We start from the raw sequence: 12,694 nt of genomic DNA, 5'->3' as shown, positions 1-12,694 counted from the left end.
GTCATAGCTCATATTAAATGTGTAAGTCTGTGAACTGTAGGGCTTTAAACAAAGGAAAGTTCCATGAGAATATGATGCCAATTTCTACTGTTAGGAACGCCATAACAGGTAAGAAAACAAAAACCAAAACGCAACAAAAGGCCCGTAAACCCCATAATTCCACCATCCAATAAACACAACACACAATGCGTTTTCTCTTTTCTTTTCTTTTTTTTTTTTTTTTTGAGTCAGGGTCTCATTGTGTCGCCCAGGCTGGAATGCAGTGGTGTGATCTCGGCTCACTGCAGCCTTGACCTCCCACCTCAGCCTCCCAGGTAGCTGGGCCCACAGGCCTGCACCACCACGCCTGGCTAATTTTTAAGCTTTTTGCGGGGACGGAGGTTTTCATTATATTGCTCAGGCTGCTCTGGAACTCCTGAACTCCAGAGATGCTCCTGCCTTGGCCTCTCAAAGTGTTGGGATTACAGGCATGAGCCACCACACCTGGCCATTATGTTGAAGGACCACCAAATACATAATGTATAATCTATTTATATGAGATTCAAGAATAGGACAAATAAAATCCATGGTGATAAAAACTAACAGAACTTACCTGTGGAGAAGGATGTTTGGTCCAGACACAAGGGAACTTCCTGGGTGATAGAATTATTCTGTATCTTGATTGGGGCCTGGTTACATAGATGTGTAAATTTGTTAAGTCATGCTACTTTGTATTTCTAAACTCATGGAACCATTATTTACAGATGTCACCCAGGCTGGAGTGCAGTGGCTGGGTCTTGGCTCAATGCAACCTCTGCTTCCTGGATTTAAGCGGTTCTCCTGCCTCAGCCTCCCAAGTACCTGGAATTACAGGCACACACCACCACGCCCGGATAACGTTTGTATTTTTAGTAGAGATGGAGTTTCACCAGGTTGACTAGGCTGGCCTTGAACTTCTGAGCTCAAGGATCTGCCTGCCTGGGCCGCCCAAAGTGCTGGGATTACAGGTGTGAGCCACAGTGCTGGCCTGCTTTTTCTTTTTTATAAGCAGTTCCCAAGGAAGAATAACTATTTTTGTTTGTTTTTTGAGACAGGGTCTTGCTCTGTCACCTAGGCTGGAATGCAGTGGCACGTTCACAGCTCACTGCAGCCTTGATCTCCCAGACTCAAGTGATCCTCCCACCTCAGCTCCCTGGTAGCTGGGACCGTAGCAGTACGCCACCACCCCTGGCTAATTTGTTTATGAGAACTTGTGTATCTAAAATATCATGGTATATAAATTATACCTTTCAATAATGTTGATTAAAAATCAAAAAAAAGGGCCGGGCGCGGTGGCTCATGCCTATAACCCCAGCACTTTGGGAGGCCAAGGCAGGTGGATCACCTGAGGTCAGGAGATCGAGACCAGCCTGGCTAACACGGTGAAACCCCGTCTCGACTAGAAATACAAAAACAAAATTAGCTGAGCGTGGTGGCGGGTGCCTGTAGTCCCAGCTACTCGCGAGGCTGAGGCAGGAGAATGGCGTGAATCCAGGAGGCGGAGCTTGCAGTGAGCTGAGATCGCACCACTGCACTTCAGCCTGGGCAACAGAGGGAGGCCCTGTCTCAAAAAAAAAAAAAAAAATGAGCCGGGCACGGTGGGGTGCGTCTGTAATCCCAGCTACTCGGGAGAGGCTGAGGTAGGAAAATCACTTGAACTCGGTAGGCAGAGGTTGCGGGAGCGAAGACTGCCCCACTGCACTCCAGCCTGGGTGACAGCAAGACTCTGTCTCAAAAAAAAATAATAATAATAAAAAGAAATGAAATACATGCAATAACATAGATGAGAGATTTGACATCGCATCTCGCTCTCTTGGCCAAGATCAAGTGGAGAGATTTGACATCTTATAGACATTATATTGCGTGAAAGAACCCAGGTACAAAAAGAGTACATATTGCATGATTCCATTCATATAAGCCCAAAACAGGTATGTCTAATCTATAGAGATAGAAATCAGAACAGTGGTTGCCTGGGGATGAGATAGGGTGAGTAGGATTGACTGGAAAGGGGTACAAGGGAACTTCAGGGGTGAGGAAAATGCTCTGTATCTTTTTTTTTTTTTGAGATGGAGTGTTGCTCTGTTTCCAAAGCTGGAGTGCAGTGGCGCAATCTCAGCTCATTGCAACCTCCACTTCCCGAGTTCAAGCGATTCTCCTGTCTCAGCCTCCTGAGTAGCTGGGACTATAGGCGCCCACTACCAGGCCTGGCTAATTTTTTGCATTTTTAGTAGACACAGGGTTTCACCACATTGGCCACATTAGTCTCAAACTCCTGACCTCAAGTGATCCACCCGCATCAGTCTCCCAAAGTGCTGGGATTACAGGTGTGAGCCACCACACCAGCCAAAAATGCTCTATATCTTGATTGAAGCAGTGATTATACGTGTATACAATTATCAAAACTCATGAAATTTTATACCTACTATCGCTGCATTGTACTCTATGTAAAGTATAGGTAATAGACAAAGCAATGTAATGAAAAAAAACAACTTAAAAAATACAAGTGGTAATAAATTTATTTGTACCGTTAAAAAGGAGGTTGTGAGGATTTTGTTGTTGTTGTTGGGGGAGACAGGGTCTTGCTCTGTCACTCAAGCTGGAGTGCAGTGGCACAAACACAGCTTACTGCAGCCTCAAACTCCCAGGCTCAAGACATCCTCCGACCTTGGCCTCCCAAAGTGCTGGGATTACAGGTGTGAGCCACTGAGCCAGGCCCACTTCTGTTTTTTTGTTGTTGTTGTTACAGAGACAGGCCCTTGCCCTGTCACCCATGCTGGAGTACAGTGATGTGATCATAGCTCACTGTAGCTTCAAACTCCTGGCCTCAAGCAATCCTCCTGCCTTGGCCTCCCAAAAGCACTGGGATTATAGGTGTGAGCCACTATACCTGGTTCTTAACACACGTTAACAGGGCAGCTTTCTCTACAGTACCTTCCTGCTGCCAGCTAGGAATTCAGTGGTGATTAAGTTAGATATACTCACTACCCTTACTGGACTTAAATACAAGTGAGGACATACGTTTAACCAAGAGTCCCAAAAGCAGCATGAGGCAAATACACCCTTGTGGTTAAGAGTGTGGGCCTTGGAGCCAGACTAGGCCAAATTACTAGACCTCTCTGTGCCTGCTTATCTGTAAAATAGGAATCAACACCTTTGTTATAAGGAGTGAATGAGAGAATCTATGTAGACCTTCAGAGGTTGCCTGAGATAATGCTGATTCAGGAAGTACAGGGCACTATGGGAGATTGTGATGGAGGAACCTGCCTGGCATGGTAGCTCACACCTGTAATCCTAGCACCTTGAGAGGCCAAGGTGGGGGGGAGGGGCAGATCACCTGAGGTCAGGAGTTCGAGACCAGCCTGGCCAACATGGTGAAACCCCCGTCTCTACTAAAAATACAGAAATTAGCCAGGTGTGGTGGCAGGCGCCTGTAATCCCAGCTACTCGGGAGGCTGAGGCAGGAGAATCGTTTGAACCCAGGAGGCGGAGGTTGCAGTGAGTCGGGATCATGCTGCTACACTCTAGCCTGGGCGACAGCGAGACTCAGACTCAAAAAAAAAACAAAAAAAAACCCTTCCCGAAGAAGTGATTGTTACCATGGGAACAGGAAGGATTAGGAAAAATGAGATGGAAGGGAAGGACTGAGTGAAGAGGAAAGAGTTCCGTTGAGAGCCCGGGGCTCGCAGCCCAGTGATGGAAGAGCAGAGGCGGGACGAGAACTTTACTCACAAAGGGTGGGGGATGCTTCTGCTCACAGGTTGTTTGGGGGCAACTTGGTGGAGCGACAAGACTCCCTCTCCAGGCTCCTCTTCCCACACAGGGTGTCCAGGTCTCTGGAGCTCTTTGCGGGAGAAGGACTTAAGGGGACAAGACTGGCCACAGATGATTTGCCTCTGGGTGGAGAAGGGGAGTGTCCTCTGCAGCATCAGAGGACTCTATTTTTAGCCTCCTCTCTCTTCCCTCACACCCATGTTAGCAGGACTCCTAGAGGTGAACACTTTTCACCTCACCCTTAAGTCCTGGCAGTTTCTTTGAATTTTTGTTTCTGCTTTAGAGTGGAGTGGGGGAGAAAATACGGTCCTCAAGTTCTGAGAAACTGGAGGGGAAAAGTCACAGGACCACCAACTTCTCTTTTTTTTTTTTTTTTTTTTTTTGAGACGGAGTCTCGCTCTGTCGCCCAGGCTGGAGTGCAGTGGCTCAATCTCGGCTCACTGCAAGCTCCGCCTCCCGGGTTCACGCCATTCTCCTGCCTCAGCCTCTCCGAGTAGCTGAGACTACAGGCGCCCGCCACCACGCCCGGCTAATTTTTTTTTTTTGTATTTTTAGTAGAGACGGGGTTTCACCGTGGTCTCGATCTCCTGACCTCGTGATCCGCCCACCTCGGCCTCCCAAAGTGCTGGGATTACAAGCGTGAGCCACCGCGCCCGGCCAGGACCACCAACTTCTCTATGACATAGCCCAGCATCCGAGGAAAGTCCTGCAATAGTGGAGGTGGAGCAGAGGCTATGAGCTGGGAAGCAAATGGAGCAGGTGAGTTAAGTAGGTGCCTGATCTGGAGGGCCTCACATGCCACTTAGGAAAAATGTAAATGAGTTGGGAGTCTTCAGCAGGAGTGGGGTAATCACGCTCAAAGGTGGCAGAGATCTTACTGGCTGCTGTGAGACAAAGGAACTGCAGGAAAACCTCAGTGGTGGCATAGGCACCTGCTAGGAAGTTAGTGTAGTAGACCAGATAACCACAGCAATGCAGACCAGGGTGAATTCAGGAAGTATTAGATTGAGGCTACACCGGGTGGCTGACACGTGTAATCCTAGCACTTTGGGAGGCCAAGGCAGAAAGATCACTTGAGGCCAGGAGTTTGAGACCACCCTGGGCAACATAGTGAGACCCCTGTCTCTATAAAAAACTATAAAAAACGAACACCAAAGTATTAAATTTTTTTTTTTTTTTTTCAGACAGAGTCTTGCTCTGTCGCCCAGGCTGGAGTGCAGTGGTGTGATCTCGGCTCACTGCAACCTCCACCTCCCGGGTTCAAGCAATTCTTGTGCCTCAGCACCCCCGAGTAGCTGGGATTACAGGCATGTGCCATCATGCCCAGCTAATTTTTGTATTTTTCGTAGAGACGGGGTTTCACTATGTTGGCTAGGCTGGTCTTGAACCGGACTTCAGGGGATCCACCCGCCTTGGCCTTCCAAAGTGCTGGGATTACAGGCATGAGCCACTGCGCCCAGCCAAAAGTATTAGATTGAGCCATATAAAAGTGCTGCTGCTTAGGCCAAAAATTGCCAAACGGGGCAATTTCATTTGGTTTTACCAAATAGATGGTAGAATTATAGGCATGAAGGATGAAGGCTGGCCACAGATACTTCATAGCTTTCCCCACCAGGAGATGAGGTTTCTTTCCCCACCAGTGGGATCTGGGCTGGCCCTGTAGTTAGCCTTCACCCAAAAATGTGACAGAAGTGGCACTGGGAGAGTTCTGACCCCAGGCCTCAACAGACCTTGCAGCTTCTGCTCTTTCCTCTTAGAAAGAGCCCAGAGACCAGATCACAAGGTCAGGAGTTCAAGACCACCCTGACCAACATGATGAAACCCCATCTCTACTAAAAATACACAAAAAAAATAGCTGGGCATGGTGGTGGGCACCTGTAATCCCAGCTACTAGGGAGGCTGAGGCAGGAGAAACACTTGAACTGGGGAGGCGGAGGTTGCAGTGAGCCGAGATCGTGCCACTGCACTCCAGCCTGGGTGACAGAGCGAGACTCTGTCTGAAAAAAAAAAAAAAGAGAGAGAAGGAGCCCAGAGACCATCAACCATCCTGTGAAAAAAAAAAAAAAAAAAAAGAAGGAGCCCAGAGACCATCCACCATCCTGTGAAGATGAAAGCCACGTGGAGAGGCCTAGCAGCCCTAGCTGAGTCCAGATACTAGCTGGGGGAAGACAGCTGCTTCAGCCAGCCTGGGAGAGACCAGCAGACCTTTCCAGACAACTCAGAACTGTGAGAAAGGCTGTTGTCTTAAGCCATTGTTTTGGGGCAATTTGCAACACAGCAGTGGATAACTGATATAAAAGGACAGCAGGGCAGGGCAGGAAGATTCATGATGAACCCCAGGCTTCTGGCTTGAGTAACAGGCAATTGCAGTACCATCTTGTGAGGGGAAGTTAGAGGAAGAGCTGAGAGCAGAGCCTGGGTTTTTTGAGTGGTGGTGCTTGGTAGTGGCATATGTTCAATGTTGGACACAAGGACGGGACTCATAGAAGACACCCCAAGTGCAAGTGCCATGTGTGCTTTTGTTTTCATGACCCTGGAGCTCAAGGATCAGGTCTTGGTGTAGATTTGGGTGTTACTAGCAGACAAATAATGCCATAGGAATGAACAATGTTGCCTCTGGCAGGGAAAGAGAACCCAGAATAGAGCCATGAGGAACAGGCCCATTTAGGAGGTGAATAAAGGAGAGGTCTGCCAAGAAGACTGAAGTGTTAGAGAAAAGACCAGGAAGCAAAGTGTGCGTCACTTTCCTCCCCAGAAGAGTGGCCAGAGGAAGAGACTGTTGATAGAGTTAAATGCTGCTGAGAAGGCAAATACAACAGGGATTAAAATGTAGCTTTTAAGCTGAGTGTGGTTGCATGCATCTGTAACCACAGCTACTAGGGAGGCTGAGGCAGGAGGATCACTTGAGCTTGGAGTTCAAGGCTGCAGTAAGCTGTGACTATGCCACTGCACTCCAGCCTGGGCAACAAAGTGAGACCCCCCATCTCAAAAAAAAGTGGTTTTCAGATTTGGGACCTGTAAGTCATCAGTGTCTTTCATGAAGACTATTTCAGGGGAGTGGCGGAGCAGAAGGCAAGACTGCAGAGGGATGAGGAATGAGACTCTGCATACAAGCAACCTTACAAGACTTTCTGCCATTAGGAGACATATTAGGCTGAAAGATGAGGAATAGAGGGTTGAATTGTAAAGAGCGGTCAAGTATGAACATGTTAAAATATCAATGAGAAAGAGCTGATGGGGTGGGAGAGGTAGCAAATATGAGGGGAGAGTTGACAGAGCAAGTTCTTAAAAGCCAGGAGAGGGAAGTTGGTGGCTGGAGTGCAATGGTGCAGTCACGGCTTACTGCAGCCTCAAACTCCTGGGGTCAAGTGATCCTCCTGCCTCAGCCTCCCAAGTAGCTGAGACTACAGGCATGAGCCACCATGCCTGGCTAATTTTTAATTTTTTTTTTGTAAAGATGAGGTCTCCCTGTGTCGCCAAGGCTGGTGTCAAACTCTTGGGCTCAAGGGATCCTCCTGCCTTGGCCTCCCAAAGTTGCTGAGATTAGGTGTGAGTAATTTCACTCAGCTGAGAAATTTAGACAACAGGGATACATGTCTTATTGGAACAGGAGGGAGAGGGAAGGGCCGGTGCTCATGGAGGAAGTTCTGGTGGCAGAAGGTTGAGGGAGTTTCTGTATTTTAGCCATTTTCTTAGAGTAAGGAGCTTATTTGCTGACAAATAAGGGGGATGATAGGGTTGGAATTATGAGGTGAGTAAAAGTGTTGAAATGGTGAGTGAAGTGTGGGGGAGTTAAGCAGAATGGTCCATGAGACTAGAGGTACTGCAGCTTTTTCTGAAGTTGTCCCTTCCATTGATGTTAAATATAAAGTCAGAGTTTTTCGAAGGCAGGGAAAGTTAAAAAAAAAAAATCAAATGAATAAAATATTTAATTTGTTCCTCTGGCATAATCCTACTTGCTATAGAAATTAACAAACCTGGCCAGGCATGGTGGCTCACACTTGTTTTTTTTTTTTTTTTTTTTTTGAGACGGAGTCTCGCTCTGTCACCCAGGCTGGAGTGCAGTGGCGCAATCTCGGCTCACTGCAAGCTCCGCCTCCCGGGTTCACGCCATTCTCCTGCCTCAGCCTCTCCGAGTAGCTGGGACTACAGGCGCCTGCCACCACGCCCGGCTAATTTTTTGTATTTTTAGTAGAGACGGGGTTTCACCGTGGTCTCGATCTCCTGACCTCGTGATCCGCCCGCCTCGGCCTCCCAAAGTGCTGGGATTACAAGCGTGAGCCACCGCGCCCGGCCTGGTGGCTCACACTTGTAATCCCAGCACTTTGGGAGGCTGAGGTGAGTTGCTCGCTTGAGGCCAGGAGTTCGAGACCGGTCTGGTCAACGTGTTGAAACCCCGTCTCTACTAAAAATATAAAAATTAGCCGTGTATGGTGGCTCACGCCTATAATCCCAGTGCTTTGGGAGGCCGAGGCAGGCAGCTCACCTGAGGTCAGAAGTTCAAGACCTTAGCCAACATGGTGAAACCCCATCTCTACTAAAAATACAAAAATTACCCGGGCATAGTGGCACCTGTGGTCCAGTAACTCAGAAGGCTGAGGCACAAGAATTGCTTGAGCCTGGGAGGCAGAGGTTGCAGAGAGCTGAGATGGCGCCACTGCACTACAGCCTGGGCAACAGAGCAAGACTCCATCTCAACAACAACAAAAATACAAAGTGCTTGACACCAAATTTGAGATATTTCAAGAAAACTTCAACCAGTGTGACCGTGAGCACCTCCACCACACCAGTTCAGAATGACTGTAGAGCTCAGCCATGGGCAATCCCAAAGCACAGAATGCTAAACTTTACAACATTAGTCTTGTTAAAACAAAAATACCCAAATACCAGCAATCAAAAACATGCTGCTGTTTCTCCTACCTTCTTTTTCAGGAGATGGGGTCTTGCTCTGTTGCCCAGGCTGGAGTGCAGTGGCATGGATGATGTCTCACTGCAGCCTCAACCCCCCAGGCTCAGGCGATCCTCCCACCTCAGCCTCCCGGGTAGCTGGGACTATAGGCATGCGTCAGCACACTTGGCTAATTTTTTTATAATTTTTTATTTTTTATAGATGGGGTCTGTGTTGCCCAGGCTGTTCTCAAACCTTGGCCTCAAGCAGTCCATCTGCCCTGGCCTCTCAAAGTGCTGGGATTACAGGAGTGAGCCACTGTGCCTGGCTTAATTTTCTTTTTTAAACTTTTTAAGAAACAAGATATCACTATTTGCCCAGAATGGTCTGGAACTCCTGGCTTCCAGTGATCCTCATGCCTCAGCCTCCCAAGTAGCTGGGATTATAGGTGTGACACTCTGCACCCAGCTGTTTCCTTCTTATACTCATTAATGATTTCTTGGTAATATGAAAACTTCACAATTAAGTTCAATTAACATGAATTATTATTAATCTTCATGTTAATCCTCAATTCAGGTTAATCTTCAATTAAAAGAATATATCAACAATTAGTTCTTATGCATACAGCCAATGAATGACACTCAAGAAAAATAATAAAATGCATTACTTATAGATAATGAATATGTCCAGAATTTTCCATTGGGCCAAACATTCCTTTTCCCAAGTTTCTCTGTTCTAGAGCAGTTTATAATTTATTTTTTCTTTTTTTTTTTGAGATGAAGTCTCACTCTGTCGCCCAGGCTGGAGTACAGTGGCGAGGTCTCGGCTCACTGCAACCTCTGCCTCCCAGGTTCAAGCAACTCTCCTGCCTCAGCCTCCCAAGTAGCTGGGATTACAGGCATGCACCACCACACCCAGCTAATTTTTGTATTTTTAGTAGAGATGGAGTTTCACCATGTTGGCCAGGCTGGTCTCAAACTCCTGACCTCAGGTGATTCGCCCGCCTTGGCATCCCAAAGTGCTGGGATTACAGGCATGAGCCACTGCACCTGGTGTTTTTTTCTCTTTTTTTGAGTCAGAGTCTTGCTCTGTCATCCAGGCTGGAGTGCAACGGCACAATTGTAACTCACTGCAGCCTTGAACTCCTGGGCTCAGGCAATCTGCCTGCCTCAGCCTCCCCAGTAGCTGGGACTCCCAGGCATGAACTACCATGCGTGGCTAATTTTTAAAAAAATTATTTTGTGGAGACAGGGTCTCACTTTGTTACCTAGGCTGGTCTTGAACTCTTGGGCTCAAGCAGTCCTCCTGCCTCAGCCTCCCAAAGTGCTGAGATTACAGGCATGAGTCAACCCACTCAGCTATCATTTCATATATAGGTGCTTACTAAAATCAGTAAAAGAATCCCTGGGGACCAAAGCTCACCAAGCTCAATGCAGATTTATATCACTGTTGGCTCTAGGCTACACAGGGTCACAGAGGCACCTATGGCCCTGGGAGCTAGGCACTGGCATGAATTAATATGGAAGGAATAAGGAAGAAATATGAGCTGTAATAACGCTGGGGTGACATTCCAGAACCATCCGCAACAGTGGGACTTACCTTTTTAAAAGACACATACTCTTTTGGGAGTCTCCCCGGGAAAATACATTTTTTGTTGTTGTTTTTTGAGACGGAGTCTTGCTCTGCTGCCCAGGCTGGAGTGCAGTGGCGTGATCTCAGCTCACTGCAAGCTCCGCCTCCCTGGTTCTGGCTATTCTCCTGCCTCAGCCTCCCAAGTAGCTGGGACTACAGGCGCCTGCTACCACGCCCAGCTAATTTTTTGTATTTTTAGTAGAGACGGGGTTTCACTGTGTTAGCCAGGATGGTCTTGATCCCCTGACCTCATGATCCGCCCGCCTCAGCCTCCCAAAGTGCTGGGATTACAGGCGTGAGCCATCAAGCCTGGCCTTTTTGTTTTGTTTTGTTTTGTTTTTTGAGACAGTTTTGCTCTTGTTGCCCAGGCTGGAGTGCACCGGCACAATTTCAGCTCACCGCAACCTCCGCCTCCCAGGTTCAAGCGATTCTCCTGCCTCGGCCTTCCAAAGTAACTGGGATTATAGGCATGCACCACCAAGCCCAGCTAATTTTGTATTTTTAGTAGAGATAGGGTTTCTCCATGTGGGTCAGGCTGGTCTCGAACTCCCGATCTCAGGTGATCCACCCACCTAGGCCTACCAAAGTGCTGGGATTACAGACATGAGCCACTGCACCTGGCCAGGAAAACACATTTAAACTCAAACTACTGCATATATACTTCATAGACTCCATGAAACCCATCCAGTGAATTCTTAGAGGTCCAAGACCCCTGATTAATAACTGTTGGCTGGGCGCGGTGGCTCACGCCTATAATTCTGGCACTTTGGGAGGCCAAGGTGGGTGGATCACTTGAGGTCAGGAGTTCAAGACCAACCTGGCCAACATGGTAAAACCCCATCTCTACTAAAAATACAAAAATTAGCTGGGCGCGGTGGCGTGCACCTGTAGTCCTAGGAGGCTGAGGCAGGAGAATCACTTGAACCTGGGAGGCAGAGGTTACAGTGAGCTGAGGTCGTGCCACGGCACTCCAGCCTGAGCAATGGAGTGAGGCTCTGTCTCCAAAAAAAAAAGAAAGAACTGTTGACTTATACTTCTACCAGATTCCCATTCCTCCTGCTGTCAAAGAGTCTGCAGCACTCCGTTTCCCACTTTCCTTCTCAGACTTGGGGCTACACCAGTAGAGAGGTCGTATGTGCTGTGAGAAGGTGGGAGTCTGCTCTGCCTGTGGCCTACTAAAGAGTCTATACTTCTTTAATTATTGCCCTTGTTTTTAGTATTTCAGGGTTGGTCCACAGGACTCAGGGAAGGAGAAAAAATTATAAAAATTTCTTTTCTTATTACAAGAATTCCAAGATGTGTCGGAGTTGACCGGAAGCATAGAGAAGACTACATAGTCAAGTACCCACCAGGGGAATGTGGTAGAATTGGCAGTCTGTTGGTCTCTTTGTAATGTCAGATTAAAGAAATCACCTGGAGGCTGACATTGGCCCCCTTCCCTTCCCAGGAGGCAGATCTGGCCTAAATACAGAGATGCCTACAAGGAAGACCTAGGATCACAATCGTTCTTAGCACATCAAACTCTTCTTCCAGGTCCTAGAGAAAGTGGCCACTCTGTACCAAAGCCAAAGAACTGCAGAGTACTCCTCTCGGTTGGGGTTTCATATTGCTCTTGCAATTCAGTTTCCTCTCATCTTTGCTGTCATTTTGTGTGTACCAACAGCCTTGGCCAGGTATGAGAAGTGTCCATTACTATTGTTTGCTCTGACTATCTTGCACAAAGATGCCAAGTAAGGCTGGAGCAAAGGCCTTGGTGATACTCTTGCCTTGGACAGATAAATGGTGGTAGTGTAGCTAGTCCCTCAGTTGCACCTGTATTCCAAAGGCAGTAAACACAGATGTTCAGAAGCCCTTTATAATCAAGATGTCAGAGATCTGAAATTATTCCCCAGCTCTGACAAAACTTGCCTTCTGGGTGTGGAGACAAAACAAGAATTTGTGACTACTGCTGATCACGTCTAGAACTGCCTTGAGGCTGGCCATGGAGACTTGAAACCACAACTTTCACTGAGGATCTAAACCTCAGATCACATTTGTTTGGGGCTACTGTCGGGTAAGGGGATATTAAGGATGTAAAAAGGATGTTGCAAATGCTCATGAGACCAGGTTTTGTGGCACGCTAGGGCCACCACTAATTCTCCATGATGACTTCTCCACAGGACTTGCTTAAGCACAGGCACAGGACCCACCCATAATCAGATGTGCACTCTACACAGACTGCACCCACCGAGAACAGGTCACAGTCCTGTGACACAAACCCATATACACAACCGAGAGGTTGGCATTTTGGTCCATGCTTATTTAACAAATCCCCTTCTGCTGTGGGCACTAGGACAGGGGGCTGGCAATACTCAGATGACCTGTCTTACCCCCAAGTCCAAAGTA

At 47.7% G+C, this 12,694-nt stretch overlaps 1 long non-coding RNA gene across 2 annotated transcripts in view; it reads left to right on the top strand.

Moving 5' to 3' along the window:
- The first annotated feature begins 3,801 nt into the window (after positions 1-3,801).
- Positions 3,802-12,694, top strand: part of LOC134731690 (uncharacterized) — a 28,800-nt gene continuing 19,907 nt past the window's right edge. For both annotated transcript variants that reach the window (XR_010114161.1, XR_010114162.1), the window contains exon 1: positions 3,802-4,548. This is a non-coding gene — a long non-coding RNA (uncharacterized lncRNA). The remainder of the gene's footprint in view (positions 4,549-12,694) is intronic.

The sequence above is a fragment of the Symphalangus syndactylus genome, chromosome 11 (genome assembly GCF_028878055.3).
Source record: "Symphalangus syndactylus isolate Jambi chromosome 11, NHGRI_mSymSyn1-v2.1_pri, whole genome shotgun sequence".
Lineage (NCBI taxonomy): Eukaryota > Metazoa > Chordata > Mammalia > Primates > Hylobatidae > Symphalangus > Symphalangus syndactylus.
The sequence above is the reverse complement of the archived record's forward strand: the minus strand, read 5'-3'. Positions and strand labels throughout refer to the sequence as shown.